Source organism: Arachis ipaensis, chromosome B3 (genome assembly GCF_059453495.1).
Source record: "Arachis ipaensis isolate K30076 ecotype BB chromosome B3, ASM5945349v1, whole genome shotgun sequence".
NCBI lineage: Eukaryota > Viridiplantae > Streptophyta > Magnoliopsida > Fabales > Fabaceae > Arachis > Arachis ipaensis.
The window spans coordinates 104,570,703-104,585,093 of NC_142438.1; the positions used below are offsets into that span (position 1 = coordinate 104,570,703).

Sequence of the window (14,391 nt, forward strand, 5' to 3'; positions counted from 1 at the left end):
TAGAAAGAGGAAAGGGAAGACAAAAGCTTCCATCAAGGGTCTATAGCTCAGTGGTAGAACATTTGACTACAAATCAAGAGATCCCTGAGATACCTCAGGGGATACATTTTCTTCCACACAATTATTGGAAGCAACTAAGGGTGGAACATCAAGAGCACTCCATCATCCTTCATGAAATCAGAGAAGATCTAAAAGCAATGAAGGAGGAGCAACAAAAGGCAAGGAAAAGACATAGAAGAGCTCAAGAACATCATTGAAACGCCATCATCACTAAGGTGGATTCATTCCTTGCTCTTATTTCTTCTGTTTTTTGTTTTTATATGTTATGTGCTTATATATGTTTGTGTCTTTATTACATGATCATTAGTAGTTAGTAACTATGTCTTAAAGTTATGAATATCCTATGAATCCATCACCTCTCTTAAATGAAAAATGTTTTAATTCAAAAGAACAAGAAGTACATGAGTTTCGAATTTATCCTTGAACTTAGTTTAATTATATTGATGTGGTGACAATGCTTCTTGTTTTCTGAATGTATGCGTGAACAGTGCATATGTCTTTTGAAGTTGTTGTTTAAGAATGTTAAATATGTTGGCTCTTGAAAGAATGATGACTAGGAGACATGTTATTTGATAATCTGAAAAATCATAAAAATGATTCTTGAAGCAAGAAAAAGCAGCAAAGAACAAAGCTTGCAGAAAAAAAAAAGGCGAAAAAAAAAATATAGAAAGAAAAAGAAAAAGCAAGCAGAAAAAGCCAATAACCCTTAAAACCAAAAGGCAAGGGCAAATAAAAAGGATCCCAAGGCTTTGAGCATCAGTGGATAGGAGGGCCTAAAGGAATAAAATCCTGGTCTAAGCGGCTAAACCAAGCTGTCCCTAACCATGTGCTTGTGGCGTGTAGGTGTCAAGTGAAACCTTGAGACTGAGCGGTTAAAGTCAAGGTCCAAAGCAAAAACAAAGAGTGTGCTTAAGAACCCTGGACACCTCTAATTGGAGACTTTAGCAAAGCTGAGTCACAATCTAAAAAGGTTCACCCAATTACGTGTCTGTGGCATTTATGTATCCGGTGGTAATACTGGAAAACAAAGTGCTTAGGGCCACGGCCAAGACTCATAAAGAAGCTGTGTTCAAGAATCATCATACTGAACTAGGAGAGTCAATAACACTATTCGAAATCTGAAGTTCCTATAGACGCCAATCATTCTGAACCTCAATGGATAAAGTGAGATGCCAAAACTATTCAAGAGGCAAAAAGCTATAAGTCCCGCTCATATGATTGAAGCTATGTTTCATTGATAGTTTGGAATTTATAGTATATTCTCTTCTTTTTATCCTATTTGATTTTCAGTTGCTTGGGGACAAGCAACAATTTAAGTTTGGTGTTGTGATGAGCGGATAATTTATACGCTTTTTTACATTGTTTTTAGTATGTTTTTAGTAGGATCTAGTTACTTTTAGGGATGTTTTCCTTAGTTTTTATGTTAAATTCACATTTCTGGACTTTACTATGAGTTTGTGTGTTTTTCTGTGATTTCAGGTATTTTCTGGCTGAAATTGAGGGACTTGAGCAGAAATCAGATTCAGAGGTTGAAAAAGGACTGCTGATGCTGTTGGATTCTGACCTCCCTGCACTCAAAGTGGATTTTCTGGAGCTACAGAACTCGAAATGGCGCGCTTCCAATTGCGTTGGAAAGTAGACATCCAGGGCTTTCCAGAAATATATAATAGTCCATACTTTGGCCAAGAATTGACGACGTAAACTGGCGTTCAACACCAGCCTTCTGCCCAAATCTGGCGTCCAGCGCCAGAAAAGGATCCAAAACCAGAGTTGAACGCCCAAACTGGCATAGAAACTGGCGTTCAACTCCACAAATGGCCTCTGCACGTGCTACACTTCAGCTCAGCCCAAACATACACCAAGTGGGCCCAGGAAGTGGATTTATGCATCAATTACTTACTCATGTAAACCCTAGTAGCTAGTTTATTATAAATAGGACCTCTTACTATTGTATTAGGCATCCTGGATTGTATTTTGATCCTGTGATCTCGTTTAGGGGGCTGGCCATCTCGGCCATGCCTGGACCTTTCACTTATGTATTTTCAACGGTAGAGTTTCTACACTCCATAGATTAAGGTGTGGAGCTCTGCTGTTCCTCAAAGATTAATGCAAAGTACTACTGTTTTCTATTCAATTCTTCTTATTTCGCTTCTAAGATATCCATTCGCACCCAAGAACGTGATGAAGGTGATGATTATGTGTGACGCTCATCATCCTTCCCCCTTATGAACGCGTGCCTGACAAACACTTCTGTTCTACATGAATTAAGCTAGAATGAGTATCTCTTAGATCTCCTAACCAGAATCTTCGTGGCGTAAGCTAGAATGATGGCGGCATTCAAGAGAATCCGGAAAGTCTAAACCTTGTCTGTGGTATTCCAAGTAGGATTCAATGATTGAATGACTGTGACGAGCTCCTAACTCGCGATTGCAGGGCGTTAGTGACAGACGCAAAAGGATAGTTAATCCTATTCCAGCATGATCGAGAACCGACAGATGAATAGCCATGCCGTGACAGGGTGCGTGAGCATATTATTCACTGAGAGGATAAGATGAAGCCATTGACAAGGGTGATGCCTCCAGACGATTAGCCGTGCCGTGACAGGGCATTGGATCATTTTCCCGTGAGATGACCGAAAGTAGCCATTGACAGTGGTGATGTATCACATAAAGCCAGCCATGGAAAGGAATGAGACTGATTGGATGAAGATAGCAGGAAAGCAGAGGTTCAGAGGAACGAAAAGCATCTCCATTCGCTTATCTGAAATTCCTACCAATGAATTACATAAGTATCTCTATCCCTACTTTATTATATAATATTCGAAAACACCATTATCACTTTATATCTGCCTGACTGAGATTTACAAGGTGACCATAGCTTGCTTCATACCAACAATCTCCGTGGGATTCGACCCTTACTCACGTAAGGTATTACTTGGACGACCCAGTGCACTTGCTGGTTAGTTGTATCGAAGTTGTGACAATCATGAATTAAGATCAGAGCACCAAGCTTTGGAGCCATTACCAGGATTTGTTCGAGCCTGGAGATCACAATTTCGTGCACCAGGCATCTCCGGGATCTCATGGTGATGAGCTTCCTGCGCCTTTTGAGCTCCATGAATGGGCTCTCTTGCTTGCTCCATCTTTTTCTTAGTGATGGGCTTCTCTTCCTTAATAGGAATGTCTCTTTCTATGAAAGCTCCAGCTGAGTAACATAGATGGCAAATAAGGTAAGGGAAGGCTAACCTTGCCATAGTGGAGGACTTGTCAGCCACCTTGTAGAGTTCTTGAGGTATAATCTCATGAACTTCCACCTCTTCTCCAATCATGATGCTATGTATCATGATGGCTCGGTCTATAGTAACTTCAGACCGGTTGCTAGTGGGAATGATTGAGCATTGAATGAACTCCAACCATCCTCTAGCTATAGGCTTGAGGTCCAATCTTCTTAGTTGAACCGGCTTGCCTTTGGAGTCAACCTTCCATTGAGCTCCTTCTACACATATGTCCATAAGGACTTGGTCCAACCTTTGATCAAAGTTGACTCTCCTTGTGTAGGGGCGTGCGTTCTCTTCCATGTTTGGCAAGTTGAACGCCAACCTCACATTCTCCGGACTAAAATCTAAGTATTTTCCCCGAACCATTGTAACATAGTTCTTTGGATCCGGGTTCTTACTTTGATCATGGTTCTTGGTGATCCATGCATTAGCATAGAACTCTTGAACCATTAGGATGCCAACTTGTTGGATGGGATTTGTTAGAACTTCCCAACCTCTTCTTTGAATTTCATGTCGGATCTCCGGATACTCATTTCTTTTGAGTTTGAAAGGGACCTCAGGGATCACCTTCTTCTTGGCCACAACATCATAGAAGTGGTCTTGATGGGCTTTGGAGATGAATCTTTCCATCTCCCATGACTCGGATGTGGAAGCTTTTGTCTTCCCTTTCCCTCTTCTAGAGGATTCTCCGGTCTTGGGTGCCATCAATGGTAATGGAAAAACAAAAAAGCTATGCTTTTACCACACCAAACTTAGAATATTGCTCGCCCTCGAGCAATAAACAAAAGAATAGAAGAAGAAGAAGAAGAAATATGGAGAGGGAGAGGGAGATGTGGTTTCGGCCAAGAGGAGTGTAGAGGGGTGTGTTGTGTGAATTTGATGAAGAATGGAGGTCTTTATATAGGGAAGGGAGGGGGGTTAAGGTTCGGCCATATGGGTGGGTTTGGGTGGGAAATTGGTTTTGAATTTTGAAGGTAGGTGAAGTTTATGAGGTAGGTTTATGGGGAAGAGTGGATGGATGTGAGTGGTGAAGAGGTGATGGGGAAGAGAGTTTGAGGTGATTGGTGAAGGGTTTTTGGGGAAGAGTGTTTATGGGGTTGTGTGAAAGAGAGTGGTGAGAAGAAGTGAGTGGAGGTAGGTGGGGATCCTGTGGGGTCCACAGATCCTGAGTGGATCCTGTGGGGTCCACAGATCCTGAGGTGTTCAAGGATTTACATCCCTGCACCCATTAGGCATGTAAAAATGCCTTTGTACCCAACTCTGGGCGTTCAGCGCCAGGTTGGTGGCCATTTTGGGCGTTCAGCGCCCATTTGTGTGCCATTTCTGGCGTTGAACGCCAGAACCATGCCTGTTCTGGCGTTCAGCGCCCAGAAGCTGCCCATTTTGGGCATTCAGCGCCAGCACCATGCTCTGTTCTGGCGCTGAACGCCAGACAGATGCTCCTCTAGGGTGTGATTTTTCTTCTGCTGTTTTTGATTCCATTTTCAATTTTTATATTTATTTTGTGACTCCACATGATCATGAACCTATAAAGACATATAACTAAGAAGAATATAGTTAGATAAATAAATATTGGGTTGCCTCCCAACAAGCGCTTCTTTAATGTCAATAGCTTGACAGTGGGCTCTCATGGAGCCTCACAGATGTGCAGAGCTTTGTTGAAACTCTCCAACACCAAACTTAGAGTTTGGATATGGGAGTTCAACACCAAACTTAGAGTTTGGTTGTGGCCTCCCAACACCAAACTTAGAGTTTGACTGTGGGGGCTCTGGTTGACTCTGTTTTGAGAGAAGCTTTTTCTGCTTCCTCTCCATGGTTGCAGAGGGAGATCCTTGAGTTTTAAACACAAGGGAGTCCTCATTCCATTGAAGGACTATTTCACCTCTGTCAACATCAATCACAGCTCTTGCTATGGCCAGGAAAGGTCTTCCTAGGATGATGGATTCATCCTCTTCCTTTCCAGTATCCAGGACTATGAAATTAGCAGGGATGTAAAGGCCTTCAACCTTTACTAACACGTCCTCTACTTGTCCATATGCCTATTTTCTTGAATTGTCTGCCATCTCTAATGAGATTTTAGCAGCTTGCACCCCATAGATTCCCAGTTTCTCTATTACAGAGAGGGGCATGAGGTTTATTCCTGAACCAAGGTCACACAGAGCCTTAAAGATCATGGTGCCTATGGTACAAGGTATTATGAACTTCCCAGGATCCTGTCTCTTCTAAGGCAATGTCAGTTGATCCAGATCACTTAGTTCATTAATGAACAAGGGAGGTTCAACTTCCCAAGTATCAATGCCAAATAATTTGGCATTTAGCTTCATGATTGCACCAAGAAACTTGGCAGTTTACTCTTCAGTAACATCCTCATTCTCTTCAGAAGAGGAATACTCATCAGAGCTCATGAAGGGCATAAGGAGGTTCAATGGAATCTCTATGGTCTCTAGATGAGTCTCAGATTCCTTTGGTTCCTCAGAGGGAAGCTCCTTATTGACCACTGGACGTCCCAGGGGTCTTCCTCCTTGGGATTCACGTCCTCTCCTTCCCTTACAGGTTCGGCCATGGTGCTTATGTCAATGGCCTTGCACTCTCCTTTTGGGTTCTCTTCTGTATTGCTTGGGAGAGAACTAGGAGGGATTTCAGTGATCCTTTTACTCAGCTGGCCCACTTGTGCTTCCAGATTTCTATTGGAAGACCTTGTTTCATTCATGAAACTTACAGTGGCCTTAGATAGATCAGAGACTAGATTTGCTAAATTAGAAGTATTTTGTTCAGAGTTCTCTATCTGTTGCTAAGTTGATGATGGAAAAGGCTTGCTATTGCTAAACCTGTTTCTTCCACCATTATTAAAGCCTTGTTGGGGCTTTTGATCCTTCCATGAGAAATTTGGATGATTTCTCCATGTTGAGTTATAGGTGTTTCCATAAGGTTCACCTAAGTAATTTACCTCTGCTATTGCAGGGTTCTCAAGATCATAAGCTTCTTCTTCAGAAGATGCCTCTTGAGTACTGTTGGATGCAGCTTGCATTCCATGCAGACTCTGAGAGATCATATTGACATGCTGAGTCAATATTTTATTCTGAGCCAATATGGCATTCAGAGTATCAACCTCAAGAACTCCCTTCTTCATAGGCGTCCCATTACTCACAGGATTCCTTTCAGAAGTGTACATGAACTGGTTATTAGCAACCATGTCAATGAGTTCTTGAGCTTCTGCAGGCGTTTTCTTTAGGTGAATGGATCCACCTGCAGAAGTGTCCAGTGACATCTTTGATAGCTCAGATAAACCATCATAGAATATATCCAGGATGGTCCATTCTGAAAGCATGTCAGAAGGACACTTTTTGGTCAATTGTTTGTATCTTTCCCAAGCTTCATAGAGGGATTCACCTTCTTTCTGTCTGAAGGTTTGGACATCAGCTCTAAGCTTGCTCAGCTTTTGAGGAGGAAAGTACTTGGCTAAGAAAGCCGTGACCAGCTTATCCCAAGAGTTCAGGCTGTCTTTAGGTTGAGAATCCAACCATAATCTAGCTCTGTCTCTTACAGCAAAAGGGAAAAGCATGAGCCTATAGACTTCAGGATCTACTCCATTAGTCTTAACAGTATCACATATCTGCAAGAATTCAATTAAGAACTAAAAAGGATCTTCACATGGAAGTCCATGAAACTTGCAGTTCTGCTGCATCAGAGAAACTAATTGAGGTTTCAGCTCAAAGTTGTTTGCTCCAATGGCAAGAATGGAGATGCTTCTTCCATGTAAATTGGAATTAGGTGCAGTAAAGTCACCAAGCATCTTCCTTACATTATTATTATTTTCGGCTGCCATCTCCTCTTCCTGTTTGAAAATTTCTAAAAGGTTATCTCTGGATTGTTGTATTTTAGCTTCTCTTAATTTTCTTTTTCAGAGTCCTTTCAGGTTCTGGATCTGCTTTCACAAGAATGTTCTTATCCTTGCTCCTGCTCATATAACAAAGAAGAAGGCACAGAAAAATAATAATAATAATAATATGGATCCTTTATACCACAGTATAGGGATCCCTGTGTGAATAGAAGAAGAGGGGGGGCAAGGAATGTAATATAATGGAAGAAACACAACTGTGAGGATGGCAGAGATGTGAGATGAGATGTTAGTAGATGAATAAATAAATAGAATGAGATGAGAGAGGGAGAATTTTCGAAAACTATTTTTGAAAAAGAGTTAGTGATTTTCGAAAATGGTTTTTGAAAAATGTTAGTATTTTTCGAAATTTTTTTTAAAATCAAAAATAAAAATAAAAATAATTAGTTAATTAAAAAGAAATTTTTGAAAAAGAGGGAAGATATTTTCGAAAATTAGAGAGAGAGAAAGTTAGTTAGGTAGTTTTGAAAAAGTTAAGAAACAAACAAAAAGTTAGTTAGTTAGTTGAAACAAATTTTGAAAAGGTGAGAAGTTAGGAAGTTAGAAAAGATATTTTGAAATGAGATTTTTGAAAAAGATAAGATGAGAAGATATTTTTGAAAAGATATGATAGAAATTAGTTTTTGAAAAAGATTTGATTTTTAAAATCACAATTAATGACTTGATTCACAAGAAATCACAAGATATGATTCTAGAATTCAAAGTTTGAATCTTTCTTAACAAGCAAGTAACAAACTTCAAATTTTTGAATCAAAACATTAATTGATTATGTTATTTTCGAAAATTTGATATAAAAATAGAAAAAGATTTTTGAAAAATATTTTTGGAATTTTTGAAAATAACTTAGAATTTTGAAAAAGATTTGATTTTTGAAAAAGATTTTGAAAAAGATAAGATTTTCAAACTGAAAATTTGATTTGACTTATAAGAAACAACTTGATTTTAAAAATTTTTGAAAAAGTCAACTCAATTTTCGAATTTGATGAGAGAAAAGGGAAAGATATTTTTTTTTATTTTTGAAATTTTTATGAAAAACATGAAAATTATGCAATGCATGAAATTTTTAGATCAAAACAATGAATGCATGCAAGAATGCTATGAATGTCAAGATGAACACCAAGAACACTATGAATGTCAAGATGAACATCATAGACACAATTTTGAAAAAATTTTAATGCAAAGAAAACATGCAAGACACCAAACTTAGAATTCTTTAATGCTTACGCACTAAGAATTCAAGAATGCATATGATAAACATGAAAAGACACAAAACAAAAAATCATCAAGATCAAACAAGAAGACTTACCAAGAACAACTTGAAGATCATGAAGAACACTATGAATGCATGAATTTTCGAAAAAGATGCAAGATGCACATGCAATTGACACCAAACTTATAACATGACTCAAGACTCAAACAAGAAATACAAAAAAAATGTTTTTGATTTTTATGATTTTCTAATTTTTTTGGATTTTTTTTTTTTTTTTGAAAATTTTATGAAAAAGAAAAATAAGGATTCCAAAATTTTTAATATGAATTCCAGGAATCTTGCATTTTTAGTCTAAAGCTTTAGTCCAGGAATTAGACATGGCTCACTAGCCAGCCAAGATTTCAATGAAAGCTCCGGTCCAAAACACTAGACATGGCCAATGGCCAGCCAAGCTTCAGCATTTAACACCAGAGTATATTGCTCTTGATAACAAATTGCAAGCCTCAGTCCAAATAAATTTAGACATGGCTTTACAGCCAACCAGACTTTACATGCTTCATGAAACACTAGAATTCACTCTTAAAAATTTTGAATAAAATTTTTGAAAATATTTTTATATTATTTTCGAAAACAGATGAGAAAATTTTAGAAATATTTTTGAAAAATTTTTGAAAAGAAAACAAAAAGAAAATTACCTAATCTGAGCAACAGGATGAACCGTCAGTTGTCCAAACACGAACAATCCCCGGCAACGGCACCAAAAACTTGGTGCCAATACCATGGTTCACAACTTCGATACAACTAACCAGCAAGTGCACTGGGTCGTCCAAGTAATACCTTACGTGAGTAAGGGTCGAATCCCACGGAGATTGTTGGTATGAAGCAAGCTATGGTCACCTTGCAAATCCCAGTTAGGCAGATATAAATTGATAATGGTGTTTTCGAATTTAATATAATAAAATAGGGATAGAAATACTTATGTAATTCATTGGTGAGAATTTCAGATAAGCGAATGGAGATGCCTTCGTTCCTCTGAACCTCTGCTTTCCTGCTATCTTCATCCAATCAGTCTTACTCCTTTCCATGGCTGGCTTTATGCAAGGGCATCACCGTTGTCAGTGGCTACATTCCCTCCTCTCAGTGAATAATATGCTCACGCACCCTGTCACGGCACGGCTATTCATCTGTCGGTTCTCGATCATGCTGGAATAGGATTCACCCTCCTTTTGCGTTTGTCACTAACGCCCAACAATCGCAAGTTTGAAGCTCGTCACAGTCATTCAATCATTGAATCCTACTCGGAATACCACAGACAAGGTTTAGACTTTCCGGATTCTCTTGAATGCCGCCATCATTCTAGCGTACGCCACGAAGATTCTGATTAAGAGATCTAAGAGATATTCATTCTAGCTTTTTTCATGTAGAACGGAAGTGTTTGTCAGGCACGTGTTCATAGGGGAGAATGGTGATGAGCGTCACACATAATCATCACCTTCATCACGTTCTTGGGTGCGAATGGATATCTTAGAAGCGAAATAAGATGAAATGAATAGAAAACAGTAGTACTTTGCATTAATCTTTGAGGAACAGCAGAGCTCCACACCTTAATCTATGGAGTGTAGAAACTCTACCGTATGAAAATACATAAGTGAAGGTCCAGGCATGGCCGAGATGGCCAGCCCCCTAAAACGTGATCAATTGTCTCCTAAGATGAACAATGGATTAAAACTGAGACCAAAGATGTCTAATACAATAGTAAGAGGTCCTATTTATAATAAACTAGTCACTAGGGTTTACATGAGTAGGTAATTGATGCATAAATCCACTTCCTGGGCCCACTTGGTGTGTGTTTTGGGCTGAGCCTGAGTGTTGCACGTGTAGAGGTCCTTCTTGGAGTTGAACGCCAGCTTTTGTGTCAGTTTGGGCGTTCAACTCTGGTTTTGGCTCCTTTTCTGGCGCTGGACGCCAGATTTGGGTAGAAAGCTGGCGTTGAACGCCAGTTTACATCGTCTATTCTTGGCCAAAGTATGGACTATTATACATTGCTGGAAGCATTGGATGTCTACTTTCCAACGCAATTGGAAGCGCGCCGTTTCGAGTTCTGTAGCTCCAGAAAATCCACTTTGAGTGCAGGGAGGTCAGAATCCAACAGCATCAGCAGTCCTTCTTCAACCTCTGAATCTGATTTCTACTCAAGTCCCTCAATTTCAGCCAGAAAATACCTGAAATCACAGAAAAACACACAAACTCATAGTAAAGTCCAGAAATGTGAATTTAACATAAAAACTAATGAAAACATCCCTAAAAGTAACCAGATTCTACTAAAAACATACTAAAAACAATGCCAAAAAGCGTATAAATTATCCGCTCATCAGTTGGCATGAAATTGGCAACGTTGACAAGAGGACAAAGTAGCACCCCACACATGCATACAAGGTGATCCACGTTTGGCTAAAAGTTTGACCTCAAACTTTAGCTCAAACGTGGATATCAGCAAAAGGGGGTGGCTGATACAAAAAGCTTGAGCAAAAGTTTGCCTCAAACTTTGACTCAAGCTTTTGTGCTTTATGTCCCAATTCACAATGGGTTTCTCTCCAACTCCAAGTGCAATCAACAGAGGCCATCTTCAACCCAAATCCAAAGCACGCAAAGCCCATTATCATCACTCAAAGGCACAAGAGATAGATAAAATAGGAATTTCATTTAATTGTAATTTGTCTTTAATTTCACTTTCATTTTTATTTTCATTTTGTAAAAAGCCTATATAAGGCATCATTCTCATTTTAGAAAGGAGTTCCATCAGAGAGCACTAGGGAGCATTAGGATTTGAGAGTTCCCTCTCTTAGTTTTCATTTTTGTTTTGAATCTTGGGTTGAGAATTGAAGAAATTTTGTTTCAATCTCACCTTGAGAATTCTCTCTGTTTACTTGTCTGCATAATTTCAGTGAATTGTGATTTGAATCAAAACTCTCTTTACTGCTTTCCTCTCTATTTTCTTCTGCAATTATTCTCTGTTGGATCAAGGAAGGAATTGAGATCTAGACTTGGTCTCTAGTCTCATCCAACCCCTGAGATCTTCAATTTCTCATTGAGATTTTGAAATTGAGCCAAGCTGCTCTCCGTTTTGATTTTAAAGTGATTTTTCAAATCTGTTGAACCTGCTGCATCTTTTACTTCTCTGTTTGATTGTTATTTACACTTCCGTATTTGATTTCATGAATCCCAGTACCCAATTTCCTTTATTCTTCTTGCAATTTAACTTTCCAGTTACTTGATCTACTGCTTTCTTTTAATTTCCAACACCCACTCCCCTTTAATTTCATGCAATTTACATTTCTTGCAATTTAAGATTCTTGCAATTTATATTTCTTGCTCTTTAAGTTACTTGCCAATTTACATTCTGCAACTTTAAATTCATTGTCCTTTACTTCCTGTTGGTTACAATTTCACACAATTCACATCAATGTTAGCTTGACGAAACTAATCACCCACTAAAGTTGCTTGATCCATCAATCCCTGTGGGATCGACCTCACTCACGTGAGTTTTTATTACTTGATGCGACCCGGTGCACTTGCCGGTTAGATTTGTGTGTTTGGAATTCGTTTTTCGTTTTCCGAAAATACACATCAAGTTTTTGGCGCCGTTGCCGGGGATTGATTTAGATCAACAATGATTAAGTGGGTGAGAAGTCTAGATCAAGCATTTTCTTTGTTTTTGTTTTCTGTTTCAAAGTGAAACCAAGGTGTTTGAGTTTTTGCCTCACTAAGAAATTCTCATCTCTGATATGAGTAATTTCAATTTTCCTTGGTTGTGTGTGTTACAAAACTCAAATGGAGTTCACATTCTGAGAATTACCCACCATCACCAATCTCTAATGGTGGCTGGAAATATCACCAAGAGAATACACATTCTGAGCACTCCAATTCATGGAGATTTGCCTCAGAGACACAAGATGAGAAAGAAAATCATATGGGATACCAACCACCACCACAAAATGATTCATATCATTATCCTCATGGTGGATGGAAGCATCACCAAAGAATGGAAGAGCATCCACCCTCACGTCCCAGTTTTTCATTGAAAGATCTTCATCACTTGATTATGCCTCAACACAAAGTTTTCCCCAAAATCCATACAAGTCATCCCATCAATCACACAACTCATTCCACATCCCTCAACACAACTTCACCACAATACATCCATGTCACCAAAATTATTCTCAACCTTCATCTCTTGAACCAACAGATGAGGATTACCTTCAAGCCATTGAAATACATAGAAAACTAGTGGAAATATACACAAAATCCCCATCCTGGAAAGAAATTGTCTTCAAGAAGATGAATGGGCCCTTAGAACAAACAAAGGGAAACTTAGAACCATCAAACAGTAAGGATGAAGACCAATTGATGGATGTGAAGGATAAAGTGGAAGAGCAAGATAAGGAGGCCACTGCATCAAGTGAACTTTCAATGAAGAATGAGGTGGTTGAAAATGAAACTGCACTTGAGGTAACAAAGGAACATTCACAACCCTCACAAACTTCCCTTGAATCTGTGATCGAAAAATATGAAGAAGAGATGAAGAAATCTTGGGAAGAACAACAAACCTCCTCCATAAAAGAACTATTAAGTCAAATGTTGGGTGCAAAGAAAGGAGTGGAGGAGCATGAAAGTGAGGAAGTCATTCCAGAGAATTCACACTCAAGTGAAGCAGAAAATCACATGAAGGAAGGGCTCATGGAACCACCAATACAAGAGGCTCTTAATGAAGAAATCACTCCAATAATCACACAGCAACCATGTCTTGACATCCAAGAAGTGAAGGCAATTGACAAAAGCACCAAGAAGAGGATTGTGACCAAGATAACAAGGACAACATTCATGAGAAGGTCAACTGCAAACAATCCTCCCCCTGATCCAGCAAGCAAGATCAATCAAGCCAATTTCACAAGGAAGCTTGTTGAAAGAAGACCAAGACAGGGGACAATAACTGAAACTTCTCCCCTCTTGGAGTCATTCCTCTTAACAAACTGGAAGAAGAGGAAGAAAGTGAAGAACAACATGTCAAGCTAATGACACTAAAAGAGCACTTGTTGGGAGGTAACCCAACCGTAGGTAACATTTTTTCTCTGCTTTGTTTTCTTCCTTTGTTTAGTTTAAATTTCAATAAATTGACATATGGTTGCATTCTAAGTTTGGTGTTGCTATGCAACAAAATTTGGTTCTAATCCTTACAAGATACTTGCATCAATTCCAAGTGAAAGTGTCACACTAAGTTTGGTGTGCCACTTATTCTTTATGCAAAGTATTATGCTCACCTTCTTAAGTTTGCAATCACAATGTCTCTGTCTCTTGTGCCTTGATTATTATCTTTAATTTTGCTTGCTTGAAACACATGTACTACTAACATTTCTTGTGTAAGACATTCATGATCCATCTTAGCCCCATAGCCATGGTTCTAATAGTTGCTTAAGGATGAGCAAGCATTCTGAGTTTGGTATGGGAAGGAGGAGAATGGGAGGAAAATGACAACAATAGAGAAGATGAACTACAAGGTTGTAAAGTTCCTTTTCCTCTCATTTGTTTCAAGCACTATAAACTGCATGATTGTCTTTACCTTCTCTGTATGCATGTGTGTATGAAAAGGCATAGTTTGATTTCTAAATTGCAACATGGTGCTGTGCCATTATGATTACCAACTTGAGTTTTGTGAATTCAAAAGCAATAAAGTATCATGATCATAAACAAACAAGGCATTAAAGAAGATTTTAGCATGTGCATAAAAGTATTGGAAAGCTAGTATGTTTGATTGTTGTTTAATTGCATTGGATTTTATTTAATTGAAGTTTTCATCTAGTACATTTTGTGAAATCTTTTGAAAATCATGAAAACCTTGAAGAAGCAAATACAATTAAAGCAAGAAAAGAAAAAGGGAAAGAATGAGAA

At 38.7% G+C, this 14,391-nt stretch overlaps 1 non-coding gene across 1 annotated transcript; it reads left to right on the top strand.

Moving 5' to 3' along the window:
* The first annotated feature begins 6,659 nt into the window (after positions 1 to 6,659).
* LOC148571886 (small nucleolar RNA R71) lies at positions 6,660 to 6,767 on the top strand. The gene has a single exon (XR_015908046.1). It is a non-coding gene; the product is annotated as a small nucleolar RNA R71 (small nucleolar RNA).
* Positions 6,768 to 14,391: the final 7,624 nt, after the last annotated feature.